This window comes from Lynx canadensis, chromosome C2, assembly GCF_007474595.2.
Source record: "Lynx canadensis isolate LIC74 chromosome C2, mLynCan4.pri.v2, whole genome shotgun sequence".
NCBI lineage: Eukaryota > Metazoa > Chordata > Mammalia > Carnivora > Felidae > Lynx > Lynx canadensis.
In genome coordinates this window covers 71,554,162-71,572,492 of record NC_044311.2, presented here as the reverse complement: position 1 = coordinate 71,572,492, position 18,331 = coordinate 71,554,162, and the positions used below count along the sequence as shown (strand labels likewise).

At 39.8% G+C, this 18,331-nt stretch overlaps 1 protein-coding gene across 1 annotated transcript in view; it reads left to right on the top strand.

Moving 5' to 3' along the window:
• The first annotated feature begins 206 nt into the window (after window positions 1-206).
• The window catches only part of GNB4 (G protein subunit beta 4), a 58,917-nt gene continuing 40,792 nt past the window's right edge, over window positions 207-18,331 (top strand). The window contains exon 1 of the mRNA XM_030330556.1: window positions 207-314. The gene's annotated coding sequence lies outside the window, so the exon portion shown is untranslated. The remainder of the gene's footprint in view (window positions 315-18,331) is intronic.

Below are 18,331 nucleotides of genomic sequence, written 5' to 3'. Positions count from 1 at the left end.
GCGGCACCCGCCGCCTTCGCCCCCAGTCCCCCGCCCGGGCGGCGCGCGCTCCTGGGTGTGCGCGTGGCCGCGGCGCGTCCCCAGCGGGCCCGCGCGCCTCGTGCCTCGCGCCTCGCGCCTCGAGCCACGTCTCCGCCCCGGCCCCGGCGCGCCGCGGAGTTGGCTGCTGGGCGGTGCGGGCCTGGGTGTGGCCGGCGGATCTCGGCGGCGCTGGTCTCGGCGGTGCGCTGCGCTCTGCACGCCGGCTCCGCGCACGGGGGAGCGCCCCGCGGACCCAGCAGCGGCCGGTCGACGCGGAGCCCAACTCCTTTCAGGTAGGCGGCGATCGCGCGAGCTGCAGCTCGTGGGTGCGCCCCACGCGGGGGCCCCGGGCTTCCCGCAGGGGGCGTGAGGCGCCGCGGGGCCCCCGTCCCGGCGGAACGCCGCCGGCCGGTGGCGCGGGGCTGGCCGGCTCGGGCGTCCCGGGCTGCCGGAGCCTGCCCGGGAGGGACGGGGCGGGCGCGCCTTGGTCGCGCTCTGCTGCCGCGCGGGGGCCAGCCCCTCGGCCGCCGCCTCGGGCACTTCCTGGGGGGCTCGTACCGCTCGCTCTGGGAAGCGAGGGAGCGGCCCATTAGTCCCTGGCCTCCAGACCCGCAGACCCCCCAGCTCCCTCCCCACGCCCCGAGGCCCCTCAGGGGGACTCAGAGCGCGAGCTCGTGGTTGCCCCGAAAATAGCGGTTATTCGGGACTGCCCAGAAGGGTTATTGGGTGGAGAGCTCTGGGAAAGCTCATAAAAGTTTTCCGCTTAGTGCTAAAAATGAGACTAGTGGTTTCGTGTTAAATTTATTTTGGAAATGATATGTCCATTATTGGGGAGGGGGTAGTGGATAGGAATTCTTGTAAATTCTGAACATAGTAAAATGTTTTTCTTTAATCTCCACATTCTTTTTCTGCTTCAAAACATAAGTGATTGCCTTCTACTTTGATATTTATTGCTATACGGTAAGGCAAGACTGAATTTCCAAAAGTTTAAAAACAGACTTGAATTTGTTTATAGAAGCGATGCTTTGTTATCTTGCCTCTCTCTCTTTCTCCCCCTTTTCTCCCACTCCTTCCCTTTCTCTTTTAGTAGAGGATGTGGATACATCTTTCTCTCTTTCGGCCAAGGACTGAATAGCTCGGCGGCGTTTGGATAAAGCACCCTACTGGGAAGTTTTCTTAAGACATTCGAGATTTAATTGTTGGTCAGAACGCTTTATTATCATTCCTTCTTAGTGTTGCAAACTGAGATTGTGACCTTAGAGTACATTTTCCTAGAACACCGAGCACACACTGCTTATTTAAGATGAAAGGGAAGTCATTTCTAGACGTGGAGGAAAAGGACGGTTTGGATACATAAAATTGTATGCTTTGAGTGTCTTTCCATTGTACATTTTAAGACTCTTTAGTGTGGGGCTTTTTGTTTATTACTGATCCTGGGCTCTGAAGGTTTATTGTGTATTTCAGTATTTGGCTAAAGATCATTTTAAGATTTTCCATGTTGCATTTTGGTTTGCAGATGAATTTGAAACTGAAATGGAAACTTTTAAAATACCGTTTTATTGAACGTGGTTAACCCTCTTGTGCATACACATTTATAAAATTATAAAATTGGTTAATGTGGCTTGCAGTACATTCAGGTTCATCTCTTTGTGAGCCATAGGCATTATTTTGGTGGTTATTCTGAGTCATCGGTCTTTGTTAATCTGTAGAATTACTTTTATTATTTTTTCCAGCTTTACTGAGATATAATTGACATCAAACATGGTATAAGTTTAAGATATTCAGCGTGTTGACTTGATACTCATGTATTGCAAAATGGTGACCATAGTAAGGTTAGTTAACACATCCATCACCTTCCATAATTACCTATGTGTGTATGTGTGTGTGTTTAGCAACTTTCAAGTATAGAATACAGTGTTAACCATAGTAATCATGCAGTACCATGCATCCCCAGAACTTTCTTATAACTGGAAGTTTGTACCATTTGATCAACATCTCCCCAGAATTGTTTCTTTAAAGTCATTGGCGCTTTAGTATGTCAGCACATATTTTTACACTTTAAAAATAGATTCTGGGACATTTTGAAAATTGAGAATTGGAACAAAGTATCGGACATTTTTCTGCCCTTAGCAAGTACTGCCTGAGATGGTGTGATTTCTGATTTTTTTCAGGCATGTTACTAAAGTGCACTGTGTCACTAGTTTCTTTACCTTGCTGACTGGTTTTGCCTGTATTTATTATAGGAACTATTTATTTGACGTTTCTTCTGGTCCAGGGGGTGATGCTGTACATTTTTCTCTTTATGTCTTACATGAACTTGGCAAAGGGGGCATTATTCCGTTCTAAAGGTAAGGAAACTGTGCCCCTGAGATGTTAAGTAACCGCTGATGGTCGATGTAGCTGTTAAGTAGCTCATCTGGGATACAAGGCCAGACCTCTCTGAATCTGAAGTCCACGTTCTTTCCTCTGTGCCACATTGACTTAGTGCCAGGACATGAGGAATGACCCTCAATTACTCGTTAGCATATTTGTAAATTTTCCAAGACATGCCAGAGATACAGATTTGTTTTTCTAGCATTATCATTACTGTCCGTCTGTGTTGTTATACAGATTCTCATGTCAACCATTCTCTTCTCACTTCTTTATTCCTGGTTAAATGTCTGGCTCAGGGTTCAAGACCTCCCTCTTGCGAGGGCAGATTTTCTCCTGTCGACATTAATAGGTGGTGAAAGCTTGATGATTCTTCCAAAATAATAACCCCCTATTAATGTGGGGTTTCTAGAGCCGTAGATACAACTATTTTGGAAGGTTGTAAACAGTATGGCAATCTGTTTTGGACTATGGGAACCCTCTGAGATTCCTCAAATTAAGCCAGATGATATTTTGATAGATGTTTACCCCTGCAGTTATCCTGTCTCTACTACAATTTCAATTCAGTTTCTGCAGAATCATTTATATCATTATACAAACATTCTGTTATGTCTCTCATCTTAAAATTATTTCTTGATCCAGTATTCTGCCCCACTTCTCTGGCTCCACTTTGAGAAGGCATAATTTTTTTTTTTTTTGAGAAAGCATAATTTTTGATAGAACAAAAATAAATACAGGCAAGGATAACCAGAACGTAATTAGTCATCTACAGGGGGTGGGTAGGAACTGAGTAGAAGGCAGTGGAGGGAACAGCACTGTGGCAATTATATCTTTTTGTATAGTTTTGAGTTTTGGAAACTTGTTTATGTTTTATATGTTCAAAAATAAAATTAACAAGGTTGAAAGCAAAAACCTCCAAAATTGAATATAAACAGCAACAAATGAACCAGCTATATTTCAGTGAATAACATGAACTCTGTGAAGAAAAGAAAAATCCAAGTAAGTCTTTAACACAACACTTGGACTATCTACCCTTAATCTAAAGATAGAAAGGACTGCAAAACAACAACAACAAAACCAACTTGAACCTGGTATAGCAAACTGGTTTTTTATGGTGGTAGGAAAAAAAGCAGTTCAGGAACTATTTTGTATGTGCTGTAGGAATGAGCAAATGAGTAAATTCATTGATATTTTTTGAGGTAGGGTTTACACTGTGGGAGAAGGGAAATAAAGATATGGAGTGGAAGAAGACAGTGAACACTCTCTGGTGTTGGTTGGAATTAGAGTTATCATATATTTCCTAGCTCTGCCTGATGAACAGGTGTAGACAGAATGGCACCCTAGTAGCAGTGAGCACAAGTAGTGCCCATATCTAAGTGGCTGGTTCCAGGGCTGGGGCAGGGAAAGTAGAAGACGAGCCTAGAACACAAAGTAAGGAATTGTTCTCCAAAATGGTGGTGGCATATCAAAAGGACATAGGAACTAGCTTGAACGGCTAAATCTGGGAAAATTTGAGCCTCGAAATGAATAATGATAGTAATGGATTGTAACCTATGGAATAAAATAAGAACCCACAAGTTCATAATAAATAAGGGAAAGGGGAAAGCACTCTCAAGTAGACTGCCAATAAAAATGTAGAAGGAGCAAGAGAATTCATAAAGTGACTAGCTTGTAACCACCATGGTCACGTTGATTCAGGCAAATGTTACTAATGGAGAAAGTTTGATGGGGAAAGGATATTAATACAGTTTCTAGTGGTCTCTCCAGAGGTTAATGACCAAGGGGAAAAGCAATAACTTCACAGTACAGAAGTCTGGCAGACACCATCTCAGTGAAGCGATCAGTGTTAATATCACCAATAGTGGGATAAACAGATTCTTCCTGGTGTGCTTGGACTGGGGACATCAGTATTTTCTAAAGTGCATAATCAAAATCTATGTAGAGGAAACAATTGAGGGACCTTAATTGAGGGCCATTCTACAGAGTTACTAGCTTGTGCTTTTCCAGTATGTTAATATCATAAAAGACAAAGGCAAAGGAAATGTCGCAGATTAAAGGAAGTTTAAGAGACCTGATAGTAAAATCCAGTGCATAATCCTGGATTGGATCTTGGATTGGAAAATCCAGTTGATCTAAGACAATATCAGGACATTGGCAAAATTTGAATATGTACCAAATATTAAATAATAGTATTGCATCACTGTTAAGTTTCCTGAATATGATAATTGTGCTGTGGTTATGTAAGACAGTGTCCTTGTTCTTAGAAGATACACAGTGAATTATTTAGGACTAAATGGCCAAAGTATCTTCAATTTACTCTCAAACGGATGAGCAGTAAGAATTATTATATATGAAGAAGGAACTTGATAAAGCAAACATGGCAAATATTAACAATTACTGAATCTAGGTGAAGAGTCTAAGAGTATTCACTATATTACTTTTTTCTTTTTCTTTTTTTTTTAATTTTATTTTTTCTTTGTTAAAATTTACCTCCAAATTAGCATATAGTAAAACAATGATTTCAGGACTAGATTCCTTAGTGCCCCTTTACCCATTTAGCCCCCCCCCCCCAACCCCTCCAGTAACCTTCAGTTTGTTCTCCATATTTATGAGTCTCTTCTGTTTTGTCCCCCTCCCTGTTTTTATATTATTTTTGTTTCCCTTCCCTTAATGTTCGTCTGTTTTTTCTCTTTATGTTTTTCAACTTTGTATTTTAAATTTAAAAAAATGGAATGTTAAAAATAAAACTTCGGGGCGCCTGGGTGGCGCAGTCGGTTAAGCGTCCGACTTCAGCCAGGTCACGATCTCGCGGTCCGTGAGTTCGAGCCCCGCGTCGGGCTCTGGGCTGATGGCTCGGAGCCTGGAGCCTGTTTCCGATTCTGTGTCTCCCTCTCTCTCTGCCCCTCCCCCGTTCATGCTCTGTCTCTCTCTGTCCCAAAAATAAATAAACGTTGAAAAAAAAAATTAAAAAAAAAAAATAAAACTTCAAAAAATAATAAAGTTACTTTGTGTCCCAAAACAAAAACATTTTTGAAGGAGTCCATGTAAGCTGTATCTGCTCCTCAACTCCCCTCTTGTTCTGAATTCGTTCCAGAGAGACTTTATCCTTCCTGTGCTGAGAAGAGGCCATTCTTCTCAAGGTCACCAGCAATGTCAGTCCTTCCACATTAGATCTCTTGGCTGCATTTAATTCAGGTGATAGATAACTTCTTCCTATTGAAGCATTTTTCCCTTGGCTTCTGGGACACTGATTTTCATCCTGCTTCACTGGCTGTGTAATCTCCTCAGTAACTGGTGTCATCATCTACCCAGCCACTTAGGCTAACAATCCTAAGAGTTCTCTTTTTTTTTTTTTTTTAATTTTTTTTTTTTCAACGTTTATTTATTTTTGGGACAGAGAGAGACAGAGCATGAACGGGGGAGGGGCAGAGAGAGAGGGAGACACAGAATCGGAAACAGGCTCCAGGCTCTGAGCCATCAGCCCAGAGCCCGACGCGGGGCTCGAACTCATGGACCGCGAGATCGTGACCTGGCTGAAGTCGGACGCTTAACCGACTGCGCCACCCGGCGCCCCCTAAGAGTTCTCTTTAATGCTCCTGTTTCACTCATCCTACATCTATTCCTCCATTGGCAACTATAATGGGTTGTGACTTAAATATTGTTTCAAATTTGGCTGTATTTTATTTCTACCGCCACTACCCTTGCCTCAAACCACCATCTTCCCTCGCCTGGACTACAGCAGTAGCCCCTAACTGGTCTTTCTGCTTCCAATCTCATTCAGCAGAACCAATTGCTATTAGATAAGTCTGAAGTTTTACTGTGGTCTGGAGGCCTACATGATTACATGCCCACCCACCTAATCTCTTCTGCTTTGTGTACTCCCCTCTAGCCTATCATCTCTGCTGTTGATTCAGCATGCCAGGTTAGTTTCTGCCTCAGGACCTTTGCATTTACTGTGTATTCTTCCTGGAATGCTGTTCTCCCATTTAAGGCATGGCTCATTTGATCATTTTATTCAGGCTTTACAGATTAATTTATTTAAAAATAGCCTTCCTTGTCACTAACTTCTTGCAGTTTCTTTTCTCTTGCATAGTACTTACCTGTACTTGAAATTGTTGTTTATTTATGTGCTTTATTATCTGTTTCCTAGACAGATATAGAATAAAGCTCCATGACAACAGGGCCTTTTGTTTGTTTTGTTGACTGCTAAATCCCTAGAGCCTGGAATGTGCCTGGCATGTGGTTAGAACTCAGATATTTGTTGAATGAATAAATGCATAGATTAATATTTGCCAACTTTTTTTTTTTATTTAATACTATTTCAAATGGAGAAGACTGTCTCAGAGAATCCTGTAATGTTAGTGCTGTTTGAAGTTTCTTGGTGATACTGCTTAGCTTCTCTGGAAGTTATCAAGTTGTCAATTTTGTTTCTCAGCTTCACCTTCCTTTTGTCTGCCCTCTGGTGGAGGTAACGCAGATAACCAGCAGAGGAGAACAATAGGTTACTAGGAAGAAACAAAAAGTGAAGAACCTTGACTACCAACTGGATAATTAACTTCTAAATTACAAAGATGTAAAAAATTTTAATTTTTGATAAGCCTCTCAATTCACCTATTAATATTGGAAAGATCGACAAGAAACGGCAATATTTGGATTTCAAGAGATATCTAGGATGAAGAAAAAAAACCTATTTATCTCCAAAATGTTTTGATTACTTAACATAATTCCTGTTTAAATATACTTCGTTCTATTAAAATATTTTTAATATTTTTCCACTTTTAGTAATATTAATATTAATTTCAGTTCATCTTTTGACTTTTCTGTATGTCAGTAACATATAGCAATGGAGAAGCCAGTGTTCAAACCCCAACACTAGAGGGACTAGAAGCAGTCTAGACTAGAGGCAGCACTCTTAATATTTATGCTTCACCACAGCCTTCCTGTTGTGCTGTGATGAACAATATATGTTCCTCAATACCATTTTTCCAGTATGCATTGTGGAGAGCCTTCTAGAATTGCTGAAAATTATATCTTATTTAATTTGTTTTGAAGTAGCAATCACATTAAATGATTTTAACACCCATGTGCTACTGACTTGCTAAAATAATGTAAATTTAAAGTTTCTCTTAATGTCCATCTTTAATATTTAAGGCAATACACAGCTTAAATTACTGCCCCCTTCCCCATTTTGGCTTTGCAGGGTTGTTTCCTGGGCTGTATAGTTTTTACCAAGGAAACTTAATATATTAACTTAATATATCAAGGGCAAACACCCACTGAAACGCTTATCTTACAGTTGGAACCCCAGAAGGGAGCATTTGTTCAGGGGTGTCGTTAGTACTGGCATCTTTGCAAGTATTTAGAGCTCTGATTTTCTCATCTTAAACAGTTACATAATATTTCATCATATGGTTATGCCACATCTGCTTTGCTGTTTTATGTTTGTAATTTTTTTTTGCAATTTTTTGGTATATAAACAATTGGATAGTGACTGTCCTTAAACATTCATTCTTATTCAGAAATACTGTGTTTTAGAAGTCTTACTGTTTCTTCTTCATCATCTAGTTTTTTAGCTATGGAGAAATTGATAGAATCTGTACCACATAGAATGAGAACACTACTTTGGAATAGACAAAGATGAAGACAGTGGTTCCTGTGCTCAAAGAGCTATTTGTCTCTTGGCTTGTGTATAAGAATTTCTGATACTTTTGTTATGGTAACATTTAGCAATGGCTTGACTCATTTTTTCCCCTTCAATTTTTATGAGTTCCCCACCTACACACCATTACCCTGGAATTGCTTAACGAATGAAAATTGGGCCTTAACTATTTGGTTATGTGAATTAAAAATCCAGTAATGCAGCTTAAGCAGAATGAGACTTTGTTGTCTAACTGGCGTAGATTATACATTGTATGGAGGATAGTTAACAAGGCTTATAGTGACCAGGTTTTTATAAGGAAGTAATTTAAACATTTTTTATTTGCTAGACTTCTGTAAATTAAATTATGTGCTTAATGGAAAAATGGTAGACATTGAAATTGAAACTCATCAACAAGGGATCTTCATTATGTGCATTACTTATGAATTGGGTCTCTGGGGAAGCTGTTGTGGGGGAAGGAATAAAATTTTTGAGAAAATGTGGTCTTGGAGTGCCTGACTGGCTCAGTTGGAAGAGCATGTGATTCTTGATGTTGGGGTTGTGAGTTCGAGCCCCTCATTGGATGTAGAGATTACTTAAATAAGTAAATATTTAAAAAAAAAATGTGGTCTTGTGTCCATGATATGAAAAGCAAAAACAGTTGATATTTAAAAATTTTAAACCTTAGATATTAATTTTTATGGTTATATGTTAACCTTTATGGGAACTAAAATTTATCAACAAGGGATTTCATTATTTCATTAATTAATGTGCCACTAGGGAAGCTTTTGGGGAAAAAATACTTAAAAACAGAGAAATACTCCTCTGTGACTTAGGATATAAAGGGGAGACATGTTCATATGTAAATTTCATCCATGGTTTTGTGCTTTCAGTGAGGAAACAATCCTTGTAAAGTTTTTAGAGATGATGGTGAGACATGTTGTGAAGGGATGATGAAACATCAGGAGTAATGCGTGTTTCCTTAATGCTGCTGAAGAGTGAGCTATATTGGTATATGTGATAGTGAGTGTTGCAGGATGAAAACATCAGTAGGAGAATCAGAGCAATAGAATAAAACTAAATGTGTCTAAATGTAAAAAAAAAAAAAAAAAAAGGAAACACTGTTCAAGCCACTTGGGAGAGATAAGATGTATTGATGGATTTTGAGAACATTAGTGGTCCTGGAGGGAGTTGAGGATGGAGTGGAATCACGAATAGCTAGTGTGGGTTATTAGCTGTTAGTCTAAACCCAGGAAAGCAATCATATGATGTTTTTGTAAATAAAGTGTGATCCTGAAGTAGCGTTCGTGGATATCTGTTCATCTCAGACCAATACCACATAGGTGTATTTGCTTTTTAATTATTAAAAAAAAAGTTTTACTTTGTGCCTAGGCATTATGGCTTTGTGTTAGAAAGAATGAAAACTGTACTGAAAGAAAGACATTGAGTGTTGTACTCTGTTTCCACTTATTGGTAACTTTAAGATAATTTTACTTTTTAATTTTTTATCAAAAAAATTTTTTTTCAACTTTTTTTTTTTTTTTTTTAATTTATTTTTGGGACAGAGAGAGACAGAGCATGAACGGGGGAGGGGCAGAGAGAGAGGGAGACACAGAATCGGAAACAGGCTCCAGGCTCCGAGCCATCAGCCCAGAGCCCGACGCGGGGCTCGAACTCACAGACCGCGAGATCGTGACCTGGCTGAAGTCGGACGCTTAACCGACTGCGCCACCCAGGCGCCCCTCAAAAAAATTTTTTTTAATTAAGTTTATTTTTGACAGACGAGTGCGAGCATGCACTGGGGAGGGGCAGAGAGAGGGAGACACAGAATCCGAAGCAGGCTCCAGGCTCCGAGCTGTCAGCACAGAGCCTGATGCGAGGCTCGAACTCATGAACCATGAGATCATGACCTGGGCTGAAGTCGAACGCTTAACCGACTGAGCCACCCAGGTGCCCCAGTTTAAAATTTTTTTTTAACGTTTACTTATATTTAAGAGAGAGAGGGGGGGACAGAGTGCAAATGGGGGAGGGGCACAGAGAGGGAGACACAGAATCCGAAGCAGGCTCCAGGCTCCAAGCTGTCAGCACAGAGCCTGATGCGAGGCTCGAACTCATGAACCATGAGATCATGACCTGGGCTGAAGTCAAACGCTTAACCGACTGAGCCACCCAGGTGCCCCAGTTTAAAATTTTTTTTTAATGTTTACTTATATTTAAGAGAGAGAGGGGGGGACAGAGTGCAAATGGGGGAGGGGCACAGAGAGGGAGACACAGAATCCGAAGCAGGCTCCAGGCTGAGCTGTCAGCACAGAGCCTAATGTGGGGCTTGAACCTGTGAAATGCAAGATCGTAACCTGAACTGAAGTTGGACACTCAACCCACTGAGCCACCCAGGTGCCCCTAATTTTGCTTTTTTAAAAAACATATTTTTGGGGCGCCTGGGTGGCGCAGTCGGTTAAGCGTCCGACTTCAGCCAGGTCACGATCTCGCGGTCCGTGAGTTCGAGCCCCGTGTCAGGCTCTGGGCTGATAGCTCGGAGCCTGGAGCCTGTTTCCGATTCTGTGTCTCCCTCTCTCTCTGCCCCTCCCCCGTTCATGCTCTGTCTCTCTCTGTCCCAAAAATAAATAAACGTTGAAAAAAAAAAAAAATTAAAAAACATATTTTACTTTTACTAAAGCTGTGAACACATAGAATTATAGCTATCTTTCCATGAATATGTTAGTTGCACATCACATTTTGTCCTGTGAAGCCAAATTAGCAAATAAGCTAGATCATGATGCCTGTTGGGCACTTACATTTGTTGGATGAAATGCTGATGGCCGCAGTTGTCATATTTATTTTAAATCAATTTGATTTGCAAAGTCAGTCAAAGTTTTTTTTATTATTTTTAGAGGGAGAGAGAAAGAGCCTGCACGGGCCACTGTGCAGGGGTGGGGCAGAGCGGGAGAGAGAATCTCAAGCAGGTTCCATGCTTAGCACTGAGCCCAACATGGGGCTCTATCCCATTGCCCGGGGATCATGACCTGAGCTGAAATCAGGAGTCAGATGCTCAACAGACTGAGCCACCCAGGTGCCCCCACAGTTGTCATATTTTCATCCTTTAGTGGTAGGATTCATTTAAACATTTTTTAGATATAACCAAAGAGTAATACATAACCAATTCTGGTAAATATAAGGGGTTTCTGGTCTAAGACTGTGTGATGTAGTGATACGGAGATGAACCATACATGGTCCTATAAAAAAAATCCAAGGGGTAATAATACTTGAGTGAAGTAATAAGAGAAAAGATAGTCTGAAAAAGTTATGATTTACATAATTTATTTTCCTAATGTTTGGTTCAGAATCTTAAAAATACTAAAACCAGAGGCGTCTCAACTTAGAAATGGTAGGACTTAGAGAAGTCCTTTTAGACTAAGTAAAAGGAAATTCCCTGCCATTTTACATAGCTGCCAGTGAATTTATAGAACTTGTTGCTTTAAGAGGTAGTACAGCTAAAAATATAAGCATACTAAAAACGGTTTCAGTTTAAGGGAACTTAGTGTGGTGAGTTCAGCCATATTGTCAGGAAACATTCAATTTTGGTGACATAACATCCTAAATATGTGCTGTTTCCACCCTTACATCCTAATATAATGATTATTACTTACCTTTCTCATGAGAAGATGAACTTTTCTGATTGCGGTGGGTCAGTGCCTGTACCTAATGTAAGTAGCTGTTAAATACATGTTTCTTGAGTAGAAGAATGAATCACATGAGTTGGATTGACAGTAGGTCGGGACAGTGTTCATTTCTTACGTGTTTTAGAATTGTAGCTAAAAATAATAGGAATAATGCAGGAAGAAAAACCTTTTGAAAGGTTTTCCCCAAATGTTGACTGGAAAAAAGCTAAACTTATTCACTTAAAGCTTCCATTTTCTTTCTGTATATGAATGTAGGATACATTAAAAGAATGGAAAAATATCCACTCTATATTTAAAACATACACTCTACATTAGGTTTTCATGTAATAGCTGATACTATTATAAGCTTTGTTACTACCTTTGTCTCAAAGACTCCTTCCCTTTTCCTTGATTTAAAGGATACTTTGTATAATTTGTAATTTAAAAATTAAACCCAAGGAATTTATGATTAAACACTCAGCTTTTATAAATGGCAAATAGTCTAAAACACTACAGGTGTCACACGTATTTAATTTATAACACAAATGTAAAAATGTATGGGAATGAAACAAAGTCTGTTTTTAATTCCATGAATTCCTATCCATTTTTTTTTCCTTTTATTCATGACATTTTATTGGGTCATGGAATTTACTACTTCAGTTTAGATTCCTACCAAGATGACAAATCCTGCTCAATGACAGACCCCCTGATTCTTATCCAAAGTGTTCACCTCAGTGCATCTGTTTATGATACTTGAAGAATTTGTTTTCTTGTTGATTGATTTATGACTAGGTGTGGCCTGATCTTGTTGTGACTTAAGAAAATTTAATCACAAGTTCTTAAAACAAACAAACAAACAAACAAAAAGCCATAAAAGCTTCGTTTGGCATTTGAGCATCTAAGGCCCTTTTTAAATTAATTCCAGAGGTACATGAAACACAGGGGGGTCTTTTTCACATACTTTGTTACTTTAACGAAGATTAAAAACTTTTCAAGTATCTCTTTTTTAAGGTGTTATGGGTATTTCCTGATAGAAGATAGCTGGTTCCTAAGCCATCCTTCCAACTCTTGAGTTTATTTCATTCTTATATTTCTTAAAGAGTAAAGCAAGACCAACTACAGGTGGATTGTTTTAAAGAAGGCAGTGGCTGCCAAAATAAAAAAAAAAAAAATCAGGTTATTGCTAGATACATTATTTCCCTTGAGGAAAGGGAAGCTAACACCTGAAATACATCAAGGAATCGTTAACGATTTCTTTGTAAAGGCATGGTTAAGTTGTATTTGAAAAATAGGAAATTTATATGGGACCTTGTCTCTCTTTTTTTCTCTCTTCCCATTCTTAAGCCATTCCTCAGAAAAAAAAAATTCAAAAAATTTTCACCATTCAGATATGGGAAATAAGTCTGCTCTATTTAAAAACTGATAAGCGGGGCGCCTGGGTGGCGCAGTCGGTTAAGCGTCCGACTTCAGCCAGGTCACGATCTCACGCTCCGTGAGTTCGAGCCCCGCGTCAGGCTCTGGGCTGATGGCTCAGAGCCTGGAGCCTGCTTCCGATTCTGTGTCTCCCTCTCTCTCTCTGCCCCTCCCCCGTTCATGCTCTGTCTCTCTCTGTCCCAAAAAATAAATAAACGTTGAAAAAAAAAATTAAAAAAAAAACTGATAAGAATGGGAATGATTTTTTTTCTATAATTATGTATTCCAACAAATATATTTTTTTAAAGCATTTAGATGTTTTGTTTCACCAGGAAGATAGTATAAATGCCATTTAGCATTTTTAGGAACTTCTTAATGCATGAACAAACACATTCTTGAACTTTCATCCAATCAAATGGTTTTAGATTGGTTTCCTAGGTAAACAAGAGTTTAAACTTGTGGCTCTCAAGCTCTAGGAGGCACCAGAAACACCTGGAGTGCTTGTTGAGCACTGAACACCAAGCTCCGCCCTCAGAGTGGGAAAGGGCCTAAAAATTTGTGTTTCTAGCAAGTTCCCCAGTGCTGCTGATGCTTCTGGTCCCCACACTTTGAGAACCACGGCTTGGGCTATTTAGTTAATTAGTGGTTATTAACCACGTTTCTTCCCTCACGCACCTGAAAGGTATATATAACATTAACAGCGCTTCAGTCTAAGAATCAAGGCATTGGGGTGGGGGTAGGCAGCGTGCTGGGGTGTGCCAGGAATTGATGTCTTCACAAGGTGGGTGTAGTTTGAGAAAGGCCTTCATGTGAATGGATGTTTTCTCTCTTACCCTGTTTCCCACCTTGAAGCTTTTTTCTCTCCTCCGCACTCATTAGAGTGTCTTGGTGTATATAGTAGGGGATAGGGATAATGTTTTCTCCTGGCAGACAGAAGAATATAGTCTCTAGACTATAGAGACTATATAGAGAATAGAGTTTCCAGGGAGGGATCTTCAGTGCTTCTCAAGGAGTTACGGAGAGAACAAAGTGGTTATGTTGCAGCATAACTGAAATGCTGAGCCCATGACAAAAATTCTTTCTGGTAATAATTGTATTTTTCTCTTTTGTTTCAAGTATTTTGTATTATATCTGTTGATCCAGATAAAGATATGGGCCTGAGTAGTGTTTCTGGTTAGAGTGTCTTTGTATATTTCCCTTGCTGGGCAAATTAGCCCTTACTTAAATATCCAAGGGCATTTTGTGAATGTGTATATTTAATTCCCAAAACAATCCCATGGGGTATCTCCACTGTACCGAAGAGGAAATCGAGACTCAGAGCTGTTAAGCAATTTCTGGGATCACACAGTAAGTATAATGTGAATGAGTCAGCAAGCTCTATTAGGTTGTATGAACTTGGGTAAGCGCTGTAACCTCTATAACATGTAGTTTCCTCATCTGTAGGATGGGGATGATATTAACCCCTACCTACTGAGGTCAATTTGAAGTGCTCAAATGAGTTACTATGAAGAGTTTTGAACAGTGCATGGCACATAGTGCTCAATAAATGCCATCTCTTGGTTGGCTAACTCCTACTAACTCCTCCTAACTTTGTGCCAGGTAATCTTCCTCTTATATACTATAGGTCAGTAGTCTCTTATCCATAATTTGGAGATCCAAAATGCTTTGAAAACTGCAGTGTTTCTTTGTTTTGTTTTTTCATAAGTTTTATGTGATTTGGACTCATTTTGTGCCACAACATGGCCTGAACATGAAACTTGCTAGTCTATTTTTCCCCCCTAGTTGTGAGTGTGCTTATTTTTTTTTTTAATTTTTAAAAATGTTTTATTTATTTTTTGAGAGCGAGAGACAGAGACAGAGCATGAGCGGGATGGGGCAGAGAGAGAGGGAGAGGGAGACACAGAATCTGAAGCAGGCTCCTGGCTCTGAACTGTCAGTGCAGAGCCAGACATGGGGCTCAAACTCACAAACCGTGAGATCATGACCTGAGCTGAAGTTGTACACTTAACCATCAGAGTCACCCAGGTGCCCCATGAATGTGTTTGTTTTGTTGCAGAAATACTCCTTGATTATATGGGGTGCTGCCTCAGAGTCCCATTGGTATGTTATGCAGTATATGGACACACCTTTTTAAAATCTGAAAACTTCCAAATCTGAAACACCTGGTGCTTCAGCTTAGGGTAATGGGTTACGGACCCATGTAAGCATGCGCATAAATGTCTTTTTCCTGCTTAACTGTGAACTGGGGAACTGTCCTACTCATGTGTACTCATTGTACATGATAGGCATTCAGTAAACGTTTGGTGAAAGAATGAGCTGTGCCACAACATACCGTTAGGTGAAGGGAAACAGACTGAAGAGTGACATCTTATTTTCTGGAACATAGACAAAACAGACCGCCTTCAGTTCTCAAGAGGTGGAATTTTTTACTTTGGGGGCACTTAATTGTGATGAGAAATTTGCTAGCGGGGAAAAAAAAAAACAAAACAAAACCTTGATGCCCGTGCTACAGTTTCAGCAGCTCTAACATTAGCTCTCACTTCAGTTTTTCTGTTGTATCCATCCATTTGCCCCATGCAGCTCCAGGTTTTTGGCTAACTTCTTGTAAAAGCCACATGGGAAGATCTGTATTTGGAATACTTGGGGTGGATAGGCAAGTATGTTTTGTTGTTGTTTTTTATTTTGAGAGAGCGAGGGGCAGAGAGAGGGAGAGACAGAATCCCAAACGGGCTCCGCACTGTCAATGCAGAGGTTGAAGCAGGGCTTGAACTCATGAACCACAAGGTCATGACCTGAGCCAAATCAAGAGTGGTCCGCTTACCCAACTAAGCCACCCAGGTGCCCTGCAAGTGTGTTTTTAAATTCCATGGTAAGAATGATCATAAAAGTTTTGAATACCTTACCTAATTGATTATGGGTTTAGGGTTGGGTTTTGTTGTTGTAGTTGTTTTTTAGCTTTACAAAGTATAGGAATTATAAAGACTACAAAGAGAAAAGTAGAACATTAGAGAATTATAATAGCAGCCTTGAATTTTTCTGACGAATAGACATAGTAAGCAAAAGTAGTTTTATGCTTAAATTTAAGTACAATTTAAAATATTCTTTCATGCCTTATGAGCTTTCATGTTTAGTATGAAAAATATTAGTAGCTAAAAAATACTCATATTTCCTTGTCTCATAGAGATGAAGATGGTTTTCACCAGCGTAGCAATATAATTGTACAGGCTACATAATATAATGCCTTGCTTTAGTAAAAATTCTGTGGACGTTTTAAGAAGTGGGGAGGGAAGGTTGTTTGAATTATACAACTGTATTTTTTTTCGATTTATTTAATAAATTGGCTTGGATACAGTGACTCATTAGTATTTTTTGAGTATGTGTAACTGGCACAGCTGAACTTTTAAAAAGATAACCAATATGCTGCTTTCTTCTCAACATACAATGCTTTCACTATATAATAATTTCAATTGTGTTAAATGAATCCATTGTTCATGTTGAAAAGAACTTGGTCAAGAAGTTATGGTAACTGAAAGACACTGTGCTTACATTAAACTAATTTCAATTGAATTATTAGTTTAAAATTGCTTTAGTCTGCATTTTCAGTACTACTTCAGAGATTGTAATGAATAGCTCCAGTGTGACCTAGCGTAAAAAAATCCCCATTGGTGAAATTGAGAATTACATTCTACCCTTCTGATGTTTTTTGTTTGTGTGTTTTGTTCTTGGTGTGTGTGTGTGTGTGTGTGTGTGTGTGTGTGTGTGTGTGTTGTGTTGTTTGTTTTGTAAAGGAATGTAGTTGGCTCATAGATTATCTCATATTCCTCTATCTTTCCTTCCTCCCAGGAGGGAAATTTCTTGACCAGTTGGCTAAAGATAGACCCTGGGAAACCAAAGTATTGAAGATGGTGAATGGGGGTGGAAGGAGTCCACAAAAAGACAGAAAAAGAATAGTGAGTGAAGTATAAGGAGGATCTAGGAAGTTGGGGTGATGAAAGCCGTAGTAGTAAAGTGCATAAAAAGGGAGTGTCATCAGTCATATTCAGCAGAGAAGTCTAATGAGATGCCCTTTGAAAAGAGGCAGTGTGGTAGGGTAGTTGAGATCCTGGGTTCCATACTTGGATTCAGTTCCCAACTGTGCCTCTAATCTTAATAAGCAAGTTATTTAACTTGTCTGAGCCTCAGTTTATCTTTGGCTTTAAAAAAAAAAAAATTAGGTAAGCTCTATGCCCCATATGGGGCTCAAACTCATGACCCTGATCAAGAGTCGCACACTTTTATGACTGAGCCAGCCACGTGCCCCTCTTTTTGTCTTTATGTCCTTCCACTTATACTATGGTTGCCATTGGACTTGAGGTATGGTAAAAGATAAACTGAGGCATATTAAATATTTTAAGACTTTTAAAAAAAAATTTTTTTTTCAACGTTTTTTATTTATTTTGGGACAGAGAGAGACAGAGCATGAACGGGGGAGGGGCAGAGAGAGAAGGAGACACAGAATCGGAAACAGGCTCCAGGCTCCAAGCCATCAGCCCAGAGCCTGATGCGGGGCTCGAACTCACGGACCGCGAGATCGTGACCTGGCTGAAGTCGGACGCTTAACCGACTGCGCCACCCAGGCGCCCCAAGACTTTTTTAAAGCAAAAATCGATTTAGTTTGGGCAGTGGTAGGGCAAGATTTTTATAGAGCTGGAAGCAAAACAAAACTATTTGAATAGTTAATTAGCTTCTGTGGTTTCCCTCTTTGGAAGGCCTAGTTGGCTGCGATTGGTTGTCCTTAGGTTTTGACTTCTTAACCTTGAGACAATTACAGGCTTAGTTTTGGATTGCTTACATAGTATTCTACTGTATTAGAACCACCTCAGTCTAATAGCCTCCTTGTTTAATTAGTGCAAGAGTTCGATTAACTATAAAATATTTATTGTGGATCCATGTGTGACTTACTTTTATATATTTAAATTTGGTTGCTTATTGATAAACATAAATACCTGTAAAGCAAATACCCAAATCAGGAATTCAAAAATTAACAATCACTTGTAACTGCTGTACTTGGGTGCTTCTCCCTTGTACTATTTTATCATTACCTTGAAAAACTTTTATTACATATGTATGCATTCCTAAACAATGTATTTCTTAGTTTTAGTTGTTTTTGAGTTTTATAAAAAGTATAATGCTGGCATGTGTCTTCTGGAACTTGCTTCCCCCTACCCACATGATATTATTGTTCAGATTA